Source organism: Lagenorhynchus albirostris, chromosome 17 (genome assembly GCF_949774975.1).
Source record: "Lagenorhynchus albirostris chromosome 17, mLagAlb1.1, whole genome shotgun sequence".
NCBI lineage: Eukaryota > Metazoa > Chordata > Mammalia > Artiodactyla > Delphinidae > Lagenorhynchus > Lagenorhynchus albirostris.
In genome coordinates this window covers 60,866,115-60,883,782 of record NC_083111.1, presented here as the reverse complement: position 1 = coordinate 60,883,782, position 17,668 = coordinate 60,866,115, and the positions used below count along the sequence as shown (strand labels likewise).

Here is a 17,668-nt window from a genome sequence, read left to right as displayed (position 1 = left end):
TCAAAGGAAGGTAAATGTAAGTTGCTATCTCCCACAGAAATGAGTTTATTTTGTTCACTTTTAGCCTTCCTTTGAAAAGAAGTATTTGTCAAAGCCAGCCTACTCATTATTCTCCATCCTTAAGATGTGTTTCAGTGATGCATCTGACAACTTATACTCTTTTGGATGTAATAGTTGTACTATAATAAAGATGAAACCTATTGTAAGAATCTTCCAAAATGTAGAATTCAATCATGTAACTCATTAACGCTTCATACAAACATGTTGCATCAAAGACAGATACGTGTTTTTAAATTTTTTATGATGATAAAAATCTAAAAAATATAAAGAAACAATGCCAAACTAGATATGACATCTTTAATAGCACAGAATATTATTTGAAAGCAGTAGCTTCAAATATATTAGTATTAATAGATCTGTTCTTTCATTTCAAGAAGCATGTATTAGTTTAAATTCTATTCAAGTCTTTGAATATCCTAGTTCAAAATATATACATGGTCTATATAGCAAACCAAGGAATAAATTACTTAAGAAACCTCTTAAGAAATTTGTACTTTGGAATAAGTGTAATCTCTGAAAGAGGGCTCATCCCCTAACTGACTCCACTTCAGCCAAGCGGATCTCCTTTCTGTTCCTTGAAACTTCCAGGGAACCTCTTGTCTCAGAGCCTTTGTACTTTCTGTTCCCTCTCCCAGACACTTCTTCCCTAGGGACTCACAGGGCTCATCCTCTGGTTTCCTTCAGATCTTCACATAAATAGCATTTTCTCAGGGAGACTTCCTTCACCCCCTCAATACTCTCTACTCCCATCCTGTACACTATTTTTCTCCATGGCAGTTGTCACCTTCTAATGTACTATATATTTTACTCATTTGTTGTAATAAGACTCAGCAAATATGTGTTGTGTTCATTTAGTAAATAAAAGGAAGGAAAGGTGGGGATGCCAATAACATGGTTTTGCTGGAGTGGATTTAGTAGGCATGGTCTGTCTCTGGAGCTCTAATGCTGGTGAACACTTCTAACACGGGTCCATAGCTAAGGTAGTGTGATTCTGGAACAAAGTGTACCAACAGTGCCTTCCTGATTCCCCAGCTTCCTGACCAGTTGCAGAGGTAGCCCTTTCTTTAGAAGGTAGCTCTCAGTTATTCTGGGAGTCTCTCCTGGAGACCCAGAGAGAGTCAGCTCTTCTTCACAATCTATCTTATTCATCTTAGTTTACCCAAATGTTTCCTATTATCTACAACTGAGCCCTGAATATACCCCCATTTTACATCAAGAAAACTGATCACCAGGAACACTAAATGACAGCAGTAAGTCAAGCCTGAGTTTATATGATCCCACAAACTAAATGAACAATTCTAGATTCCTCTTCCAATGACTCAGAAACACCTACACAGTTCTAGAAATTTCTCCTCCTAACCCCTCAGAAAGATAGATTTCTGGAACTGATGAAAAAATATATTCTTTCCAGCCCAACCCTCTGCCTGGAATAGTTTGCACCTGGTACGGATGACTGTTAAGACTGCTCCCAAGAGGCAAGAAAATCTTGCATCTCAGTATTTGAGCATTTTGCATAATATATTCTGTATGATATTTTTGTGCAATTTTCAAGATATGTTGTACCGGGAAACTCAAATTAAGTCACAAAAAATCGGCTGTTTGGTTATAAACCATCCATTGTGGGCTTACAGTGCATATTATGGATTCAAATCTTCTTTCAACTAAAAATGGCTTGTTTTCCTTTTCTGATTACTCAGTTGATGACTTGTGTGATTTGGGACAATCAGAGCCTGAGAATCTGGCTGCTGCTTCCTGTCTTTTGCACATTCTGTTGAAGCAGCTAAACTCTGTGTCTAGTTGGTTTTGGGGGGTTTTTTTTGTCCATCTGTGGAGTTTGTTTTTGAAACTGAAAACATTTTTCAAAGAGAAAACCATCTCAGAAAAACATCATAGAGGGAAAATCCTCTCCATTATTTGTATAATATTATATAGGCAAGCCAAGGACAGGCTGCTCCTCTGAAAAGACAAACCTGGTAAGAGGAGATTCTATAATATAGAAAGCAAATGAAGCTGAAGGGATCAGAGGATGAAAAGGACCAACATATTTTCAGGGGTATGAAAGTTAGTAATACAAAGCTATTAAATAACCTGTGAGTTAATTAATATATTATATATATATATATATATACTTTTTTTCTTTATATATTGCAGTTTTAACACACTGTGTTTTTTTTCCCATTTATTTAAAGAGTTATTCCATGAGTTTTTAAGAATTGGTTCCCAGGGAATTCCTGGGTGGTCCAGTGGTTAGGACTTGGTGCTTTCACTGCCAAGGGCCCAGGTTCAATCCCTGGTTGGGGAACTAAGAACCCACAAGCCACATGGTGTGGCCAAAAAAAAAAAAAAAAGAATTGGGTCCCAAAACGTACAGAAGGAACGGTCCCTTCCGAAGTTGTAAGTTAGATCATGAGAAATTGTCAGTATTATTGAAAGTTATTTTTAAAAATAGAGTTTCTCTCTTGGTTGTCAAAGTCAATACATTTCCCACTACTCAGACGGAAATCAGACCTTTACCACAAAGAGAATGCTCTTTAAAAATGGCAGTCTCTTGGGCTTCCTTGGTGGCGCAGTGGTTGAGAGTCCGCCTGCCGATGCAGGGAACACGGGTTCGTGCCCCGGTCCGGGAAGATCCCACATGCCGCGGAGCAGCTGGGCCCGTGAGCCGTGGCCGCTGAGCCTGCGCGTCTAGAGCCTGTGCTCCGCAACGGGAGAGGCCACAACAGTGAGAGGCCCGCGTACCGCAGAAACAAAAACAAAAAAAAAATGGCGGTATCATAGCGTCTAACATAATAGCTTATTAGGTTTAAAAGAGAGAAGAAGAGAGAAAGAGGGAAAGAGAGAGAATAAATACCTTGGCTACCATCAATAAAAATTATATCTTTAAAAAAGGTTTTATATTAGAGAATTCTGTCGCAAAACACCGTTAGATAAAATATTATCCTAAACATATGATATTGTAAGTATAAATAAATAGGGTAACTCCCAGAATGTATCAGGTGGACTCAGGGCAGAGGAACTACAGCGAGTGTGCAGGAGTTGGAGAAAGATTCTCCTTTGTGAAGAGTCAGGCATGAGCATTATGGAAAAGGAAACCCTAGGAAGGAGAAGTCTCATATTTGAGTCTGTAGGATTTGCTAAAGGGCCCGGAATATACATTTTTTTAATTAATCATTAAATTCCACAGCCTGACACATTGCCACACACGATGGTTCAATAAATATTTGTCAAGCAGTTTGATACCAATGATGTCTGTTGAGCACGTACGTAGATGTCAACTCCTTTCTTGCTTCTTCTTGTCTTAAATGGTGAAATGATACCTAGAGCAACAGGCATCATGTTCCAACCATAAAGCCAGTATTCCAAGGATGATAGGGCAGGAAGATGTAAAAAATGTTGGTCTTTGAGGTTATCAAGGAGCTGTTTCCTCCAGATGTTTTGTTATGTGAGTACTTAAATGTTTTATTCCCCCCCTTTTTTTTTTCCTTTTGAGTGCAAATTTATATTTGGGGTTTTTTTCCTCTTTTTTATTGAAGTATAGTTGCTGTACAATATTACATGTTACAGGTGTACAATATAGTGATTCACAAATTTTAAGGGTTATACTTCCTTTATAGTTATTATAGTTTTATATTATAAAACTATAGTTTTATAGTTTATAGTTTATATATTATAAAATATTGACTCTATTCCCTATGTTGTACAATATATCCTTGTAGCTTATTTTATACCTAACAGTTTGTGCCCCTTAATTCCCTACCCTATATTGCCCCTCCCCTCTTCCCTCTCCCCATTGGTAAGCACTAGTTTGTTCTCTATATTTGTGAATCTGCTTCTTTTTTATTATATTCACTATTTTGTTGTATTTTTTAGATTCCACATATAAGTGATATCACACAGTATTTATCTTTCTCTGAGTTATTTCACTTAGCATAAAGTCCATCCATGTTGCTGCGAATGGCAAAATTACATTCTTTTTTATGGCTGAGTAGTGTTCCATTGTGTGTGTGTGTGTGTGTGTGTGTGTGTATGACATCTTTTTATCCATTCATCTGTTGATGGACACTTAGGTTGCTTCCATATCTTGGCAATTATAAATAGTGCTGCTATGAACATTGGGGTGCATATATCTTTTTGAAATACTGTTTTTGTTTTTTTTGGATGTATACCCAGGAGTGGAATTGCTGAGTCATATGGTAGTTCTATTTTTAGTCTTTTAAGAAACCTCCATACTGTTTTTCACAGTGGCTGCACCAATTTACATTCCTACCAACATCATACAAGTTTTCCTTCTCCACATTCTCACCAACATTTGTTATTTGTAGACTTTTTTATGATAGCCATTCTGACAGGGATGATTTGATATCTCGTTGTGATTTTGATTTGTATTTCCCTGCTAATTAGCAATGTTGAGCACCTTTTCATGTGCCTGTTAGCCATCTGCATTTCTTCTTTGGAAAAATATCTATTCAGTCCTTCTGCCCAATTTTTAATTGGGTTGTTTGTTTTTTTGTTGTTGAGCTGTATGAGCTGTGGAGGTAAAAGACCTGTACTCAGAAAACTGTAAGACACTGATGAAAGAAATTGAAGACGATACAAATAGATGGAAAGATATACCATGCTCTTGCACTGGAAGAATCAGTATTATTCAAATGACCATACTACCCAAGGCAATCTACAGATTCAGTGCAATCCCTATCAAAATACTAATGGCGTTTTTCATAGAACTAGAACAAATAATTTTAAAATTTGTATGGAAACACAGAAGACCCCGAATAGCCAAAACAATCTTGAGAAAGCAGAACAGATCTGAAGAAATCACACTTCCTGGCTTCAGACTATACTACAAAACTACAGCAATCAAAACAGTATGGTACTAGAACAAAAACAAACACATAGATCAATGAAACAGGACAGAGAGCCCCCCAAAATAAACCCACACACTTATGGTCAATTAATCTATGACGAAGGAGGCAAGAATACACAATGGAGAAAAGACAGTCTCTTCAACAAGTGATGCTGGGAAAATGGGACAGCTACATGTAAAAGAATGAAATTAGAACATTCTATACCACCATATACAAAAATAAATTCAAAATGGATTAAAGACCTAAGTGTAAGACCAGATACTATAAAACTCCTAGAGGAAAACATAGGCAGAACACTCTTTGACATAAATTGTAGCAATATTTTTTTGGATCCATCTCTTAAAGCAAAGGAAATAAAAACAAAAATAAACAAATTGGACCTAATTAAACTTAAAAGCTTTTATGCAACAAAGGAAACCATCAGCAAAATGAAAAGACAAACTACTGAATGGGAGAAAATATTTGCAAATGATATGACCCATAAGGGATTAATATCCAACATAAATGTTGGATATTCTTTTTCCCTGAAACCACTGTTATTTATTACTTGTAGGAAAAAAAAAAGGTTATTTATTACTTGCAGAAAAAAGCATTCTTCATTGATACACCCCTAAAAGGAAAACTGTATCTTTTTTCCAGGTCCTGAAAAATAGGCCTGGTCTGATTTCACAGCAGCACCCCCAGATAAACAAACAAACAAACAAAATCACCTGTTTGCTGATGACTGCAATTCTTCATGCAACAGAACACTTTATCTAGAACATGTGATATTGACTCATACTTAATTGTATAGCACCTGCTTTTGGCATTATCTTTGGGTCTGCTCCAAGAGAGAATTTCCTGTTTTAGGAACTTCTGGGCTTGCAAATTCAGATAACCCTCAACATATCTATTTTTCGGTTATTACAGGTTTCCTGGTTCAGCCATTGCTAAGCTTTTGTTCTCAAACTAATCACTCTGCTTCTTTGTATTACATAAATAACCACCTCTAAAACTTCCCCTCATAAACCATAAACCTGGGTTCTTCCCTCAAATAGTCATAGATCACCATCTGTGCCAGTTATCAATTTATTGTCTCTGAGCTCCAAGTTCACCTTTGTTTTGCTTTGTGATACAGGAGCTGGACCATGCAAATATTTTCTCTTGTCAGCTAGTGCAATGTTAGGCTTTGTCAGCAGGGGGCGTGGAACAGAAAGCAGCATATGGGACACCCAGTGGCACTCATGCACCAACAAGTTTAGCCAGCACCATGCAGAATCTCACTAGCAGCTCAGAAAGTGACTTACCAGTGAGCCTCACCAGCATCCCAGAGGGCTGATTCCCAACTAGTTTTACTAGGGCCCCAACAGGTGGTTTCCAGCCAGACCTGGCTGGTGGCACTTCAGCAAATTCTCTGTTACTAAGTAGGCCACAGCCACACCCTCTCCAACAGGGTCTGGATAGCAGTGTTGGCCTCCTTCCAAGTCTTTTCCTTCCATGGGTATGAGACTCAGCTGTAGAAGTAGTAGCTCCTCCCTACCTCTGCTATTCTTGTGTTCTGCTGAGTTCACTTTATTGCTAAGCTGTAATCTCCTGTTATTTAGTTAACTATTAATTATTTATCCCTTAATAGTTACTCCCTGCTATTAGTTCATTATTAGATAATAATTCTTTATATTGAAATGTTCCACTCAGTTTATTGAGCTATTTATGTCTCCTGGCTAGACCCTGACTGACACATGTTCTTTAGGTCATTCATAGGAATTCTGTATGGGCTATCTTTATTTTACAAAAATGTCAGGAGTCTACTGACTTCCAAAATAAATCAGCCTATCAGTTGTAATGTTAAACATGTAAGGCCAAATTTCCGAGCCTGGTAATCCAGTACATTAAAATTAAATAGTATATATTATTTTGCAAAGGTCCAGGAATCAGGAAAGATTCAAAGACATTGAATTTCTGTTGTGGTAGCCTTCCTTAAACCCACTAACATTTATTTTAATTGTAGTTCCAAGGTAATATTTCAAATAGTCTGAGAACGAAATTGCACATGTAAATACTTCAATGTTTAGGGAAGTATTTGGGTATTAGAAATGGACTCTGGTATTGCCTACAATTCAAGGATTTGAAATTTTTTATCTCTACTAATAATGAGCCTATAGGCAAACTAAATTTTTAAAAAGCTATACTTTCAACCCACACAATTGAATATCAGAACATTTGAGATTTTTAGGTTCTGTGCTATCCTTTGTCAAGAATGACCCAAGTAGAGAAAATATTTACAAATAATATACCTGATAAGAGTCGTGTCCATAATATATTAAGAATTCATACAAGTCAACAACATAAGGTAAACAACCCAATTAAAAGTGGACAAAGTATTTGAATACACATTCTCCAAAGAGGAGACATAAATGGCCAACAAGCGTATGAAAAAATGCTCAATGCCATTAAAGAAATACAAATCAAAACCACAATGAGATACCATTTCACACCCACTTGGATGGATAGAATTAAGAAATAATAATAACAGAAAATAACTAGTCGTGGTGAGGATCTAGAGAACTTGGAACCCTCATACATTGCTGGTAGGAATATAAAATAGCACAGACACTGGATAAAGAGTTTGGCTATTACTCAGTAATTACCAAATGACTCAGTAATTACCAAATGACTCAGTAATTCCACTCCTAGGTAAAAACCCCAAAGAATTGAAAACAGGTGTTCAAACAAATATCAGTATGCATATGTTCATAGCAACACTATTCACAATAGCCAAAAGGTTGAAACAACCCAAATGTCCATCAACTGATGAATGGTTAAACAAAATGTGGTATATCCATACAATGGAATATTATATATCCAGAAAAAAGGAATGAAGTACAGCTATACACTACATTGTGGATGAACCTAGAAAACATTATGCTAAGTTAAAGAATTAGGCACAAAAGGTCACATATTGCATAATTCCATTTATATAAAATATCCAGGGCTTCCCTGGTGGCTCAGTGGTTGAGAGTCTGCCTGCCGATGCAGGGATCACGGGTTCGTGCCCCGTTCTGGGAAGATCCCACATGCTGCAGAGTGGCTGGGCCCATGAGCCATGGCCACTGAGCCTGTGCATCCGGAGCCTGTGCTCCGCAACGGGAGAGGCCACAACAGTGAGAGGCCCGCGTACCGCAAAAAAAAAAAAAAAAAAAAAAAAAATCCAGAACAGGAAAATCCAGAGATTAGTGATGTCCAGGGGCTGCAGGGAGGATGGAATAGGGAGAGATAGCTGAATGGGTATAAGTTTTCCTTTTTGGGTGATAAGAATGTTCTAGAATTAGATAATAGTGATAGTTGCACAACACTGTAAATATACTAAATGCCACTGAACTGTATACTTTAAAGTGGTTAAAATGGTGAATTCTGTATTATATATATTTTACTGCAATGAAAAGATTATGGAAGGGAAGGAACTGGAGGTAGAAAACATGAACAATTCTTTAAAGAAATTTTGCTGTAAAGGGTAGTTGAGAAGTGGTGCCGTAGCTGGAAGGGGATGTAGAGAGAAAGGAAAGTTTTTAAAATATTGAAAATAGTGTTATGTAATAATTATCAAATAGGTCCTTGGTGAATGGTAATGTGGTGTATGGTTACCAGACAGACATAGAGGGTGGCAGCATTGGATTAATAGCCATTGATCTGTTAGAACCTAAACAGAAGATACCATGACCCACCTTCGCCTCTGATACTCATGGTCTCACTGTGCGAAAGAAATGAGTGATGACAGTCGGGAAGCAAGATAAAATATGGAAGACCATAGAGACTAACTGATGTGTTGCTTAAAATATTAGATTTCACCTCAGTTTGTCTTTCCAAGTGTGGATAAAGGTCACTGATTTTGTGCTACCAGTAAGATGTATGAATGAGAAATCCCATTTCCAATTGATTAATCATTGCCAAATAGAACAGATAGAACTTGGAGAATTGGATGGTTACATATAAATATACTTTATAAATTCCAAATGTTCTAGAATAAATGCTGGTTAAAAAAACGTTCTGTGAATCTTTGGAAATTTGCTTATTTAAGATTAAAATTAGGGCTTCCCTGGTGGCGCAGTGGTTGAGAGTCCGCCTGCCGATGCAGGGGACACGGGTTCGTGCCCCGGTCCGGGAAGATCCCACGTGCCGCGGAGCGGCTGGGCCCGTGAGCCATGGCCGCTGAGCCTGCGCGTCCACAGCCTGTGCTCCGCAATGGGAGAGGCCACAACGGTGAGAGGCCCGCGTACCGCAAAAAAAAAAAAAAAAAAGATTAAAATTATTCTTCATGTCTTGATTTCATTAAAAAAAATTGTTTTATGTTTTGTTTTGGAAAATTTCAAACATATGCAGAGGTAGAGAGAGTGATTTCCTCATGTACACTTCACCCACCTTCAACAATTGTCAACTCACTGCTAATCCTGTTTCTATCCCCTCACCCACTCCTCTTTCCACTTCTTGAGGATTATTTTATAATACATCCCAAACATCTTATGTTTTAACCTGTGAATATTTTAGTATGAATCTCTAAAGGATAGTGACACTCTTTTAAAATATAACCACAATACCATTTCACACCTAAAATAAACAATTCCTTGGTATCATCTTTTTGAACCCTACCTTCCATTAGCTAGTGGATAAAGAGTTTGTCCAGTTGGAAAACGCTGCTCTTTTTAAGAAATCTAGGAATGCCCACATAACACTGAGCAAGACATATTAACCTGGCCACACCTAGATGCATAGGAGGTTGGTAAATGTCATCTTTTAGCTGGGTGCCATATGCCAATCTAAAGAATAAGGGAAAGATATTGGGAAGTAATACGCAGTTTTTGTCATGGAACTCAATATAGAATAAAGATCAACAGTAAAGGAGAAAATCAGCAGATCTCAGGAGAAATGAATGGGGAATGTGTTGAGGAAAATAAGTATGTCATTAGATATCCAAATATCACTAATAGTAACTACAATAATATTAAAAGAATAACTACTATTTACTGAGCTCAAACAATGTGCCAAGCACCATTCTAGATGGTCTAGATATGTCATCTCATGTAATGAGCACCACAGCCGCGAAGGTGTAGATATAAGTAGCCTGATTTTACAGATGAAAAAACTGAGCCTCATGAAGTTAAGCAACTTACTCAAGGTCACACAGCTACTAAATGGGAAGAGCCATGATGCAAACCCAGGTCTACCTGGTTCCAAAGTCTGTTCTCTAAAAATCCTTTCCGCTTGCTGTGGTCCACGTACCAACAGCTTCTGAATTACCTGGAAGCTTGCTAAAGGAAGGAAAAAAAAAAAAAAAAGCAAATTCTTGGGCCCCATCCCAAGCAGCTGAATGCAAATCTGCAATTTAACAGAATACCGGGATGAGTTTTAAACCCATTAAAAGTGGAAAATCACTCTCTTCCACCCTACTATAAATATACCAGGCCTCACTGATAATAAAACATCAACTCTAGCCTTAGGGAAAGAATTTTGATCTATTTCGTTACAGTGTGAGTTTCTATAATAATATTAATTCCTCACTTACAATTAGCAGATAGGGGAATGATTTCCAAATGACACAGAAGTTACATTAGTTCAGATGTGATTTCTTTTTTCCCTAACACATTAATTTTTTTGCCCCCATCAAGTTAATGCAAAGCCCATTAACACAGGACTGTACATGATGCCCATTTCCTTCCACTCAGCTCTTGGCTCCATTGAGCCCCGCACTGTGTCTTTCAAGTGCTTACTGCAGGAGTTTCCCTTATCTCATAACCTAGCAGCTTCTATCTTTCTTTACACCTTTTCCATCAAGCTACTTCCACCTACTTTTTTTCGCGGGCCTGTGACTGTTGTGGCCTCTCCCGTTGCGGAGCACAGGCTCCGGACGCGCAGGCTCAGCAGCCATGGCTCACGGGCCTAGCCGCTCCGCGGCATGTGGGATCTTCCCGGACCGGGGCACCAACCCGTGTCCCCTGCATCGGCAGGCGGACTCTCAACCACTGCGCCACCAGGGAAGCCCTCACCTACTTTTTATACTGTATCTACTATATTACTTCCTTGATTAGTGGTAATTTAACATCTTTGAAGTTTGCAAGGATTTTTTTATTAAGATGTTACCATTTTTGTTCTCTGCATTGGTTTTAAGAGCTCTACCCCAGCCCTATTTTCCTGCAGTTTGCCCTACTATTTTTAGTAAGCAATTTGCAGGATGAAAAGAACAATGTATATTACGTTATAACAAAAACACCTGCATTCTGGAATGACTGGAGGGGTTCAGAGGAAACACTATCCATCTGCTTTTGGGTAAGCACCCATTATTGTCAAAGATGTCTCTTTTTTTTTTTTTTTTTTTGCGGTACGTGGGCCTCTCACCGTTGTGGCCTCTCCCGTTGCGGAGCACAGGCTCCGGACGCGCAGGCTCAGCGGCCGTGGCACACGGACCCAGCTGCTCCGTGGCATGTGGGATCTTCCCGGACCGGGGCACGAACCCATGTCCCCTGCATCGGCAGGCGGACTCTCAACCACCGCGCCACCAGGGAAGCCCAAAGATGCCTCATTATTACAGAAGAGATCATGGGCTTCAAAGTAGAGGAAATGCATCAAAACAGTCAAGGACAAAAACGTCCAGCTAAGGAGTTAAAAGTGCTCCCAGCATGGAAATGTTGTTAGCATAATGAAATTTTCTAAGAAAAGTCAAAGTGATTATCATGGACCCTGACCCAGCTTCTGCCTCTGCAGCTTCCACTGGCCTCAACCTCAGTCATTGACAAATTCACATTCCCATGAGGCCCAGAGAACTGCACATCCCTGAGGCCACTCCTGGCCCCTAGTAATTTTTCTTTGCTGACACCTACCTGTCTGAACAGGCCGTGCAGCCTTGACAGGGATGTTTGCAGCCCCTCTCCAGAGCAGAATCCTGATTCAAAATGACATGCCTGAAGCTGAGCATGTGACTATGAATGAAATCTACTATTTATATGATTTATAAAACCCTCTCTCACACATGCCGTTATCACTAACTTATGTAATATCTAGAATATTAAGAATTGAATACCAATGTTTTGTCTTTAATCCCGCCGCTTCTTAAATATAATGCATCTGATTATAACATTTTTGACTATGACTGTTGTCCTTAAAATGTGTTCCCTTTTTGATCAAAATATTACCATCCTTTTTAGGGATAAAAAAATATTGTTGACAGTAGAAGAAAAGCAAGAATCTACAATTTTTTTCAGTCATTTTCTGTCCATTTTTCTCTATTTAGCCCACAATCTGAAAGGGGCTAGTCACTCTTTCTGGACTTTAATGAACTTTAGAAACCACAGGCAACAAATATTTTATACTTTGATTTTTCTTTATTTAAATAATTTTTAAATTCTGGTGCAACATACTTAATACTCATCCATTATTAATATTGAAATACTCCTGAAAATCTATCCATTTGCCTTATTCCTCTCTTAATCTAACCCCTCCTACTTACGATATATTTTTTATGTCATAGAGCATTATGTTTTGAAAGTTTAGCAATTCAGAGAAACAAATCTATGAAATTGTGTTTAAACCTTAAACAACTCTGTTACTATGTGTTGATCATCTATTTCTGTAACAGTTTTTATCTCATGAAAAGTCTCAGTTGTGTGAATGTGTGTGTGTGTTCCTGAAATAATAAGACATAGAACACAGCTGCTTTATAAACATGCTTAAGACAGAGGCAGCATCCAGTTCTTCAGACAGTGATTATCCCAAATCATACAAGTCATTAACTGAGGAAGCAGGAAAGAAAAGCAGAGTATTCCAACTGGAGGAAGATTAGATCTGCAATTTAAATCTCTCCTGCCATGGTTTTAGTCAAACAAATTCACAATTATTAAAATTGCAAATTTTACATTGCAAAATTGCACACTCACCAAGTAAGTATTTCCAGGTAAAGGAGATATTAACTGCAGCTAAGTTCTATAGCAAGAAAAATTAACTAGCTCAACGTTGTGTGTAAGGAAATGAATGAATATGTTGATAGGATGGGACTTCAAGCCAGAACAGAATATATACCTTGTTCAAAAGAATCAAATCCACAGATTTAGGAAATTAGGGTTATATGTGAAGAAAATATTAAAGAAATCCATGAAAGGGAAAGTGGGCTCCAGTGGAGAGCTACTGGGTAAGAATAAATGGTTCAAGAGAAAAGAAGTGATAGTACCTTGGGAGTTCAGTACTGGAGAGAGAGAGACATTACAATTGTAATCAAATAAGGATTACAAAATGGGCATAGAGCGAAGTATAGTTAAGAGGGGCATTTAGAGTATTAGGTATTTACTGATGTTCTTAAAAGCTGAATATTTGATAAATATTTGCCATACCTTGCCAGCTATTTCATTACTCAGAAGCTAGAAGGTTCAAGAGTAATAGTCACAATTTATTGAGTAATTACTCAGTTTCAGCGACTATTCTAAGTATTTCATATATATGATCTTATTTAATTCTTTCATCAGTCATAAAGAGTATGGCCTCCATTTTTGTAGATAAAGAAATCAAAACCCAGAGAAGTATAATAAATTGCATATAGTAAAACAGCTGGGAAGTAGAAGAGATGGATTTGAACCCAAAGCCCATATTCATAACCATCCTTCAAAGATAGAGGGAAAAAAGTCTTAGATAAAAAAGTAAGCTGTTGATTTAAATGTTAGATTTGTTATTAGAAATTAGTAAAACAGAATTGTTTTTATTCAAATTAAGAGGAAATGTATGTGGTCCCACTGACAAAAACTCTAAAAACTAATGTAATATAAGAAAGACAGGAAGTGGCAATGCATATTCATCTGAACATATTTTGAAATGGAGACAGATTTAAACTGAAATTTAATATTAACAATGAAGAAGGATTCACCATGCAATGTAGTCTTATCCATGTAATCCTTAACCTGACTCAAGACTCTTCCCAGGCGATTAGTTTTAGATCACTTTGTAGCTGATACGCTTAAATTATTTCGAAGTGTTGAATTAAATCGTTCACTGGCAGAAATTGAAATTTTCTGTTGTAAAGAGTTTGTTAATGAGTGAGTCTGTGTTTTTGTTTGGTTGGTTGGTTGGGTTTTTGTTTGTTTTTGGGGGGGTGGGTTTTTGGTTTTGTTTTTGTGTTTTGGAGATGATGACACAATTGCCAGAGTTGAGTTTATGAAAAGCCACACCAGCAGGAAGGATTTAAATGTTTTAAACATTTAATCTGTATTGGTTGAGGGAAATCACAATGAAAATAATAAAAGTGCTTGCACCCCTTCCCTACTTAGCTTAGGATTTCAACAACTATCCTTAATGGCAGCCTCTTAAAGTCCCCATTAAAAAACAAAGGGGGCTTCCCTGGTGACGCAGTGGTTGAGAGTCCGCCTGCCGATGCAGGGGACACGGGTTGGTGCCCCGGTCCGGGAAGATCCCACATGCCGCGGAGCGGCTAGGCCCGTGAGCCATGGCTGCTGAGCCTGCGCGTCCGGAGCCTGTGCTCTGCAACGGGAGAGGCCGCAACAGCGAGAGGCCCGCGTACCGCAAAAAAAAAAAAAAAAAAACACACAAAGAAAAGAACAAATAAACAAACAAAAAATTGCCCAATTAAAATAGGATAGTCACTTTTTTTTTCTTTTTCTTTTTTTTTTTTTTTTTTTTGCGGTACGCGGGCCTCTCGCTGTTGTGGCCTCTCCCGTTGCAGAGCACAGGCTCCGGACGCCCAGGCTCAGCGGCCATGGCTCACGGGCCCAGCCGCTCCGCGGCATGTGGGATCTTCCCGGACCGGGGTATGAACCCCTGTCCCCCGCATCGGCAGGCGGACTCTCAACCACTGCGCCACCAGGGAAGCCCCAGGATAGTCACTTGATGAAGCTTTGAGTTCCAGCTGCCATGACCACTTGGCTAATGGACTCCAGCCTGTGAGTTAAACCCTGCCCCAAGCAAAAATCAGGTGACACAGAATAAGTGGAGCACAAGGCTGCCCACTTTCTTATCCACCTGTTGCTACAACATAGGAAGGTTAAAAGTGAGTTGTGTAGTATAGTGTTAAAACCCTCGAAGGGTCCAGGGCAGTTGAAAAACTAGCATACACCTGGGCTGGATTAAAACTGCTAGGTGTCCACATCAAACGATGGTAATCTTATCCTCTACTCTGGCTAGGAGCATTTTGTCTAGCTCAGGGTGCCATTCTTTAGGGAAAAAAAAAATTTATAGGGGAGAATAATTGTGATAATGACAATGAAGATAGTAATAAAAATAACTTAGATTACTTGTAACATGCCATGCACCATTCCAAATGCTTCTACACGTATTCATGAATCCTCACAACAATCCTCAGGTGAGAAACCGAAAGCACAGAGAGGCTGTTACTCATGGTCATAAAGGCAGAAATTGGCAGGGCCGTTTTGTAAAGCCCTTAAGTTTGGGGCAGGATGGGGACCTTTTTTTTTTTTTACATTAGTAGTGTTATCCTAAATATCAATAATACAGAGGATCAGGGAAGACTCTCTTGTGGAAGTGACTTTTGAGCTAAGAGTGTAAGATTAAGAATTAGACAAAAGGAGACGGGATGGAAATGCAAGACTATTCTAAGCACAGAGAACAGTGAGTGCAAAACTCTTGAGCTCTCTTGGTTTGATGACTGGAGCACAGTGAGGAAGAGAGAGGCAAGAGGGTCAGGAGACAGGGGCTGGATCATTGTATCATCTTAAGTACTTTGGGTAATAGCACATAGGCAGATACTATCTCACTATATCGTCATTATATCCCAGACCCTAGCTATCTTAGTATGTGGTTCAGAGAAGACCGTCTATAAATATAGGTTGACTGAATGAATGAACCCCTACATTTTAGAGAACTTATTTAAGGGATTTATGTTACATTCGTTGCTACAGAAACATTTAAATGAATTTTTATGTAAGGGGCACACAAAACTGCACAAAGGTTTTTTTCCCTTTAAAACAAGCCCAAGAATAAAGTTACATCCAATCAGCGCTTCCTTGGCAAGCACTGCGCGCGCGCCGCTTGCCAGTTCCGCGACGCTAGAAGACCCTCTAGCAAGAGAATCACCTTTGCGCTTGCTCAGTTCGGGACTGCTCAACCAGAAGGCGGGTTCCAAAGAAAAGGAAATGGTCGCTGCGCCTGCGTTGCTCCTTCTGGGTCTTAGGCTGGCTGCGCAGGCGCACAGGTACCATTTTGACCGTAAACATCCTGCCGATTTGAACCGAGGATTTGGGCGGCAGGAAGAGCCGCGGCGTAACGGCAGCCATCTTGTTTGTTTGAGTGAATCGGGAAGGAGGCGGCGGCCGTGGCGGCGGCGGGAGCAGCTCCGAAGCTACACCTTACAAGGGCTCCCCCCCTTTCCCCGCCCCCTCCCCCGACCCTTTTCCCCTCCCCAGGCCACCCAGCCCGCCCAACTCCCGGCGGAGAACAAGGTAAGATAGTCGGCCGACCCTTTCTTTTCCTCCGGCTCTCTTCCCCCCACCCGTTCCCTGCCGTCTTGCCGTCGGGGAGCCGGACTCCGGAGGAGGGGCGGGGGGGGAGGGCGAGGGAGACGTCGGCACTGCCTGCGCCCCGGGTCGGGGCAGTGCTGCCACCCTCCGAGCTCCCGAACCGCTGCGCCGCCGCCCAGGCCCCTTGCCCAGGTGCCCACCCTCAGCCGGGACCCGCGCAGCCTGGGCCCGCATCATTGTCTATTGGGTAACAAATGGTTCAGGTCTATTCCAAGGCCAAAGAAGCAGTTACTCGGTCGGTCTCTCAGGGAGACGCGGCTCTGGGCACCGGAGGGCGAGGAGGAGGTTTGAACGAGCGCGCTCTGGGCACCGGGCCGCCTACTCTTCGGGTGAAAATGGCTGTCTGGGAAGACGCGGGATTCGGGGCGGGAGACGGCGGCGGCGGCGGCGGGGTGGCCGCCCGCGACGCCAGCTCCGAGGGGCCGCAGCCGTCCGCCGAGCGTGGGTGCGGGGGTAGGAGACACGCGGGCCCTGCCATCGCGGCCACGGTGGGGCCGGAGAACGGGGCGGGCCCCTCGCCAGGGACCAGTGTTGCTCCCCCTTCCCCGTTTTTTTTTTTTTTTAAAGGAAAGTGGTTACGCTGGAGATATCAAATATTGGCCAGACCCATAGAAAACGCGATCAAGGGAAGTTGCCTCTGATTTTTAGGAAATTAGCATAATTGGTTTTCCTCCTTGGCTTTCCTAGCGATTGAGGATATTGAGTGTTGTATTTGGTGCGGGGGGGGGGCGTTTCTGACAAATGCCTGGTGTCTCCTTCCTCGCTGAGAAAGGCTTTGAGAATGATCTGCTGTGATAGTGTGGAGTGACACTGTCGAGCTGTGCTGCTGCCAAACTTAGCGGCCTTCTTCAAATTTGAAAGAGGGAAACGCTGGAGGGTTTGGCCACCTTACGATTTGTTAGGCTTTCAGTGTTCAAAAACGCGCTTGAGTTTTTAAGGGTTTCTGGTAAAGGCTACTGTTCATCGGCTTCCCTTTGCAAGCGAAAGTTAACATCTGCTCTCCGTATATTGTTTAGAATGATCATTGAATTCCAGAAACAAATTCCCATTTTCTTCCAACGAATGTAAATGCCAGGGAGCTGTGTGGTTGTGCGGAATGTTGAAGACAGGCTGCAGAAGCTTTCCTAAGTTGTAGCGTCACTAAATTACTTTGTTTCATGTTGGAAGCAACTAATCAATTACTTTTAAAAAGGCATTGATGAGGATGTATGCCATACCCAATGATTAAATTATTACCAGTTT

General features: G+C 40.4%; 1 protein-coding gene across 3 annotated transcripts in view; it reads left to right on the top strand.

Moving 5' to 3' along the window:
- The first annotated feature begins 16,256 nt into the window (after positions 1–16,256).
- Positions 16,257–17,668, top strand: part of RAD21 (RAD21 cohesin complex component) — a 28,045-nt gene continuing 26,633 nt past the window's right edge. For 2 of the 3 annotated variants that reach the window (XM_060127957.1, XM_060127954.1), the window contains exon 1: positions 16,257–16,348. The gene's annotated coding sequence lies outside the window, so the exon portion shown is untranslated. Of the gene's footprint in view, positions 16,349–16,736; positions 16,756–17,668 lie in introns of those variants that run through there. The other variant, XM_060127956.1, reaches the window with a different exon arrangement.